Raw genomic sequence first — 7,542 nt, forward strand, 5'->3', positions numbered from 1 at the left:
AGTTCCCGAGCCCGGAGTGGTTTCTGGGTGCTCTCAAGACTTAAGTCAGTTTTAGTTGTTGGAAGATCTTGTAGGCTCCTCCTTCTCTGCCAAAAATAAAAAATAAAAATTAAAAAAAAAATGGTAGTATTTGAGAATGTTGTTGCACAATCAGACTGGGCACCAAAGGAACAACTATGAACCAAGAGGCCTCTGCAGACCCAGGATGGCCATGGAACATAAGCGAGAACTACATTTTAGTTGTTTAAGGGCACTGCAATTTGAAATTTATTTTAGGTTACCGAGATTTGAGGTTAGGTGTTTGTTCTGTTACCACAGCATAAATACTTTAAGTTAATTGCTACATGTCAAGCTATGAAACTGATTTTGAAATAGTTGTGTAGTCATTAATCCTCCACAAGCAACTTAGTTACATGTTTGCTAATTTCTCTAAGTATCATTGATTTCTTAAGTTAGGCTAATTTATTTCATAGAGTCCTCATTAGGTTCAACCTCCCAAAGGTTCCACCATATGCTAGCAGTGCCACAAGTTGGGAACTAAACCTTCAGCACATAGGTCTTTGTGGGACACTTATCCAAACCATAGCAAGGAGTAAGGAGATAACCAATTGTATTCAAACAAAGAAGGTATAACTTGGCAAAAGAGAAAAGGGCATTCCAGGCAACAGAAAATAAATTAAAATGGGGCATAAATGATATTCTTGTTTTATTCATAAAGTAATATAGTCTAGAAAACCATAATGTCCATAATGTTTATAGAAGAGAATCATGTTTCCAATTACTATCTTCATTTTCTCCTCTTCCCTTCACCTCTCCATAAACAGTTCCACTTAACATGTCTGCTCCAAATATTATTCCAAAACTCTAATCAGGGCCAAAATGATTGTCTCTCAATAAATATCAGGACACCTCTCTTATCCTGGGCTCTCCCAATGCCTCCAGTGTGAAGTCAACTGTCACTATCCAGAGCCTCCTTTGTTATGTCCTAATCTTTGAAGCAGCCTTTGAATACATTTGGTCCTCTCACACAGATCTCTCCCTCTCCTTTGTAGTTCCAATAGTTTAGCTTCTCCACATCAAGTTTGATATGATTGCAGGGTAAAGGTGCCCCCATGTGCCCCGAGGTCCAGTCCGCTGGGTGTGGTGAAGGTGCATCCATCAGGACACTCAGTTTGTCCATAACTTTCATAAACCTGGCACCCAAGAGTTACCCAGAGAAATCCCAGGACTGTTGGTGATGTAGAGGTTGCTCCAGTAACAATCATCCACACCTGTCCATGTAGACTGGTTTGAATCTTATTAAAGAAGAGTTTTTCCCAGATACTATTATTCCTGATGATTATACTCCAGACCTCAGTATCCTTGCATTTTGCTGCAAACTCCAGCTGTCGATGTTTTAATGAAGTTTCTGCCTGGCTAAAGATCTTGTCATTCATTGGGTTCAGCAGTTGTGGGACAACAGGGAAGATGGTGGAGCATTGAGCCTGCATGTCATCAGAGAGAAGGTAGATCTCTCCCTGGAAGAAGCCAAGGCACCTTCTGTGGCAGTAGCCAGTGGACTGAATTACTCTCTCAAACATGTGAACCAGAAGCAGGAAGGAGATGAGCACATTATCCTGTCTCAGAAAAGTCACTTTTCTGTCATTTTCAGAAAGCCTGAGAAATCAGCCATTACGTTCCCATGGAAGAGCACTGCATCGTCAGGGTTCCCTGTTGTGTCACTTGTGGAACACACAACAGAGATGTCATCAGGCTGTGGGGGCACAGGAGCATGATGATTCACTCAACCATAGTCCTCCACAGCATAAATAGAGTTGATGATCACCCTGAGCTTCTGCCCTCTTTCTTTCAGGGCATCCATAAATGGCTCCATGAAGACAATCATCTTGAGCCCTAGAGACTCCTTGCTCTCTGCCTGCTCTAGTAGAAGCATAGCTTTCTGAGGTTTATCCATAATCATGGTGCTGATATCTAGTGTATTGATGATGCACAGAATAGTCCCAGGGCCCAAGGTGTCATAAAGTGGCACCACCACCATGGAATACGTGTAGCAAGCCAATTCTGCAATGATTCATTCTGGTTGATTGTGTGCAAAAACTCCAATAAACTGATCTGTACTTGCTTTACAGTTGTGCTGGAAAAGTCCAGACCCCAGAATTTCAGCTCTATTGGCCACCTCCTGGTAGAATAGCCACTGATAAGGCTGCTTGGGCTTCCCAAAGCTGAGGCAGGGCCCATGCCCAGAGATACTAAGCCTACAGTGGAACACCTGGTACATGGTCCTGGCATCATCATAATAGTGGGTAAGCAACTGAGGTCTCCCTCCAATCACAGATCATCAGGCCCTGCCACTGTCTTACCCTTCTGATTGCATCAGGTGGTTGCATGGTGGTCGATGGGTCTTTGGCCTGTGAATGAACCAGCTGGCAAGGATGGCAGTCAGTGTACTCATGCTGAGGGTGTTGGCTGAGAGGCTGCAGAAAAACTGACCCAAGTCATTCAGCATGGGAAGCTGCAGTATTCTCAGGATCCCTTGTGCATCTTCTCCAGAAGTGAGAGGACAAACTCTTGTTGACTAAGAGAGAGAGAGAGAGAGAGAGAGAGAGAGAGAGAGAGAGAGAGAGAGAGAGAGAGAGAATATGCATGCACAAGTGAGCCATTTAATGCTGTTGAACCCTCCTGACTTGAAAGACATTCTTCTTTTGGTACCTGTGGCACACATCCTATTGCAATAACCAAATTGTCTGACATTTTCAGTCTGCTCCTTTTTCTATTTCTTTATATTACTTTTCTTTTCCTTTCCTTTTCCCTCCATCCCTCCCTCTTTTTTTCCTTCCATCTTTCTATGACTCCTATGTCTCTGCATTTCTGACATGCTGTTTCTCAGGAATTTAATCTCAACAAATATTAACCCTCATCTGCTTTAGAGTATAGAATCAACAGTTTATGAAAGTTGAGTGGAATATGATGAATTATACAAAATTAGAAATTTGAGAGTTTCTAAACGATGACATTTTATAGGGGAGTGACATGTATGTTGAGGATGGACTGAAAGGAGACAGGATGAGACAAGAGGTATGGAACTTAGATAAAAACAAATAATTGTCAACACAAAGATAATAAGGGAGATGACAAAGAAATTGATTATCATATGTATGTGTAAACTAAGAACAATTCAGAGAAAATAACATCATTTTTTTCACTGGAGATTTAAAATAATTACATGAATTTCATGGAACTTAATTTCAGAGAGATAATAATAAAAATTTTCATGAAAATTTCCTTTGAAAGACCAAGAATTATTCTACTGACTCCTTTATGTAGTATTGTTTTGAAATGTGAAGCTACTATGGCTACAGAAAAAACTGGAAAAATTCTTGAGGAAAAATTGAAATGCAAACCTTTTTTCTTGAGGAAAAATTGAAATGCAAACCTTTTTACTTATTCTGCAATTCTGTGTATGACTTCCCATTAGGATAGAAGAAATATTATTAAAGTGACCTATGACCCAACAAAGAAAGAGACAAAATCTGAGAGGCTATCAATATGCAAGAATTATTTGAAAGCTGATTTAAAATAACAAATGGTAATAATTATAAGTATATATAAAATTCTTAATATTGAATGAAAATATCTCTATGTGGTTTAAGTTTTATTTAAAAATACTTTGTTCTTAATTTTATAGTTAAATTGATATGAAGAAGTAGGATGAAATTCATTTCCAAGATTTATACTTTTTTATAAGTTACATTTTTAAGAGAATGTTCCAATTGTAGAATAAATGTGTAAAAATTCAATTATTATTTATCTTTAGAGTTTTGTACTCTGGAATATAAAATACGTTTTAAAGAACAAATTGACTAACTGGAGAAGCATATCAAGATAGATATAGAAACTCTAATTTAATTGATAAAAAATAAATTGTTTTTTATTGGCTCTTTTTAATCATAGATAACTTTAACTCTTACATAATTTTAAAAGTAATGGAATATAATTTGTTCTAATTTGTCCCTAGTATTTCTTCTTTCCTTCTCATCCTCCCTCCCCATTACTTTCCTCAACTCTACTGGTCATTTGGCTATTAAATTGTTCTTAAAATACAATTATATGTCAGATATGTTATCAACTTGGGACTAGTCACATATATAATAGCAAATAGAGTTTCAAAGAATAGTCCTGAACTAATGTGAGAGATAGAGGAACCAGACTTAATGTTTACCAGGTATTAAAGTACAGAAGTTATTAATCTCAATATTAGATAAGTTGTTCAAATAAGTTGCACATTTAGTAAAGTTTAAATAAGGATAATCAATTATATCTCCTCAAACACTTATTTCTTTATGGTGAAACTTTCTTCCAGCTTTTTGAAATGTACATTATATTATTGTTATCCATTGTCACCCTATAGTTCAGAAGCTCACCAGGGTTTCTTTCTCCTTGCTAAATGTAACTCAGTACCCACTGATGAGCCTCTCCCTATTCCTCCTGTCCCCTAGGGTATTGTGTAGTCAGGAACAGAAGAAGGGAAAATAATAGGAAAAGGAGAGGCTAAAGAGTAGGGGCAGAGGTAGGCAGATCTGATGGAAGGACAAGGATGATGGGAATGGCAAATGTTCTGATGATGAAGTGGAGGAGGAAAAAGAGGAGCAGAAGTAACAGCAGCATTAGCAAGAGAGAAAGAGCAATAGAAGGAAGAGAAGGAGGGAGAGGAGGAGAGGGAAGAAAAGGAGTTTCTTCCTTTTTCTAAAGGAAGAAAAAAAAGGAGGAGGACCAAATATGGAAGAGAAGAAAATAGGAGGAGAAATAAAACTACTACACCAGAACTCACAAAACAAACAAACAAACAAACAAAACATTAAGGAGATCCTATTGTCTACTAAGTGAAAAAGCCTAGGTTTGCCCTGGTTATTCATTAACTTCACACATGATTAAAAATACATAGTATAAAGTTTGCTGAACTTTGTAATTTTATATTCTCCCAGTTAACTTAGTTCAACCTTATTACAACTCTGTTTCTATTCCATCATGTATGTCTTTATCCATTATTTTACTTTCTCTGTGGTTACCTCTTTTCTCTCCATTAAGGGATATTTCACACACATAAGCTAGACTTATTTTTAAAAAATTAGATTATATCCTTTCTTAGCCTAAAATTTTACATTCCATTTGGTACTTTTTTTTAAAAATAACTATTTACCATTGTTCACATGTCCATTACAAGGTAATCATATCTTTAATATCAGATTCATTCTTTCTCTTATTTTCACTGATTTAATCATTGGGGTTTTGTTGTTTTTCCAATATGTGAAGCTCATATCCATTTTAGCACTTTGATACTTAATACCCCTTATTCACAAATACTGTTTCCCTAGACTTCCTATGGATGATGCTTTGACATTTAGCTCTCTGAAGTGACTTTTTATCCCTATTAATACACCGCATCTTCAATTCTTAACCATTCTACTTCCTTTTTCTTTAGACACTGATATATCAGTCTTAAAATATTATTTATTCATCCATCCATTCACTCATCAATGTCATAGTTTCTCCCACCTAACTGTAAGTTCCTTGAGTTCATAAGACCTAACTTGTCATGTTATTCAGAGTTCTCTGGAGCACTAGAACCAGGAAGACATACACATACACACACAATTATTAAAAGGGATCTGTTAGACTGGATTACATGATAGTTCCATCATGGCCATCTGTAGGCTGGAGAGTTGGAGAAACCAACCTACTCAATCCAAGAATCTGTAGTCTTAGAATAAGTGGGACCAATGTTGCAGCTCTAGTCCAGCACCAAAGGCCTGAAAACTCCCTGGAGAGTCAAAGATCACTTTGGAAGAGTGAAGAAACCCCAGGTAGTAGCAGCATCAACTGAAGCACCTGATCAAGAATAGAACTTGGATCATCTTCTGCTTCCTTGTTTTTCTACCTTTTTTGATCTTCCAGGCCCCCAAACTGGAAATTACCCACATTTCGAGTGAATGTTCCCTTCAGTTGACTGTCCTACATATGGATCATTCCTAGAGACATTCTCATTGACACACCTAGACATTATTTATACATTAGAAATCAGTCACCTTAAGATATACAAGAACACCACTCCATATGTCAACTAGTTCAAAAATAAATGGCACACTTACAAATATCTCAGAGGTCAAGGAAGAAAGAACAAGAAAAGTAAATAACAAGTCCTTTGAACTAAGTGATAATAAAAGTTTAAAATATCAGTATCTCTGGGATAAAAGTACTTAGATGAACATTTATAACAAAGTACTTGTCAGAAAGAAACTAGACTAACAATCAAATTATTAAACTCCATTTCTTTCATGGAACTTAAACTAGTTTGACAACTGATTATGAAACTTCCTTCCTTTGAAACATATCTGAATTCTACCAAGATGCTTATTATTACTTTATTGGAAATTAAAAAAAATTCCCCTGTCTAATCACTACACAGTGATCATCTCAGAGAAAACAACTGCATTTATAGGTTTGATATCCATAACATAATATGAAGGTCTGGCTCACAGTAAACATAATATAGAAATATTATATTTACTTCTTTATGTGTTTGTTTTTAATCATTGAATGAAAATTTGACTTTTTATCCTCATTGCTATATTTGTATTTCCCACACAGGAAATGGCAAATAGAAGTCCAATCAATAACTGCAAAAAGTGTTTGAATGTCTGAATATTTATTCCTCTGAATTGAAGATTTTCTAAAATATTCATTCCCCTTGTCAGTGAAAGTATTGGTATCATCATTTGCTAAATATATTTGAAACTTGATATATTTGTTAATCATTTTAGTTGTTTATTTTATTAAGCAATGCATTAAAATTATTGGAACTTCTTATTTAATTTTGTATAAATGATTAATTTCATATTTTATGAATGTTTTGGAGAATAGATACACCAGGGTTCAGGAGTAATGTTGACAGATACTCTACTACCTAAGAGAAAGAATATACCCTGTGATTAATAAGTTAAAACTTCCTGGCAAGGTCTTATTTATTCCAGCTTACTCTATAAAGAGTTCTGTTGGGTCTTAGTCTATGTTTATCCTTGGTAAATGATAGGGAGAGGGAAAAAGAAAGAGAGAGAGAGAGAGAGAGAGAGAGAGAGAGAGAGAGGTACACAAGGATAATCTAGGTATTTATATGTGAAACTTAGAGGCATAGAACTTTAAAACTAAATGGAAAGCTTACCAGTTTAAGTTGAAAACACTGAAGATACAATACTTGTTATTCTTACATAGACATAAATTCAGTTCCCTTTTAACAATATGTTGTTAGTGGAATAAATGTTTTTCAATTTATAAAATCAAATAAAAGGTGAGAAAATATCTGCCTGAGTTTTCAAACTGATGTACAATACATGGCTATTTCAAAATGACAACCTATGGACTCAGGACAAATAACTAAATAGTAATGTTTGGGTGGAGTGGTTTGCCAATAATACAAAATTTAGCAATTTTGAATTTGATTTAAGGTGTTTGTTAAAAGGTCCTTCTTAAAAACAGTAAAGAATTTAA

The 7,542-nt window shown here is 35.8% G+C and overlaps 1 pseudogene; it reads right to left on the reverse strand.

Annotated features, from left to right (window-relative positions):
• Window positions 1-868: 868 nt before the first annotated feature.
• On the reverse strand, window positions 869-5,442 carry LOC124994170 (long-chain-fatty-acid--CoA ligase 6-like; annotated as a pseudogene).
• Window positions 5,443-7,542: the final 2,100 nt, after the last annotated feature.

Source organism: Sciurus carolinensis, chromosome 10 (assembly GCF_902686445.1).
Source record: "Sciurus carolinensis chromosome 10, mSciCar1.2, whole genome shotgun sequence".
NCBI classification, from domain to species: domain Eukaryota; kingdom Metazoa; phylum Chordata; class Mammalia; order Rodentia; family Sciuridae; genus Sciurus; species Sciurus carolinensis.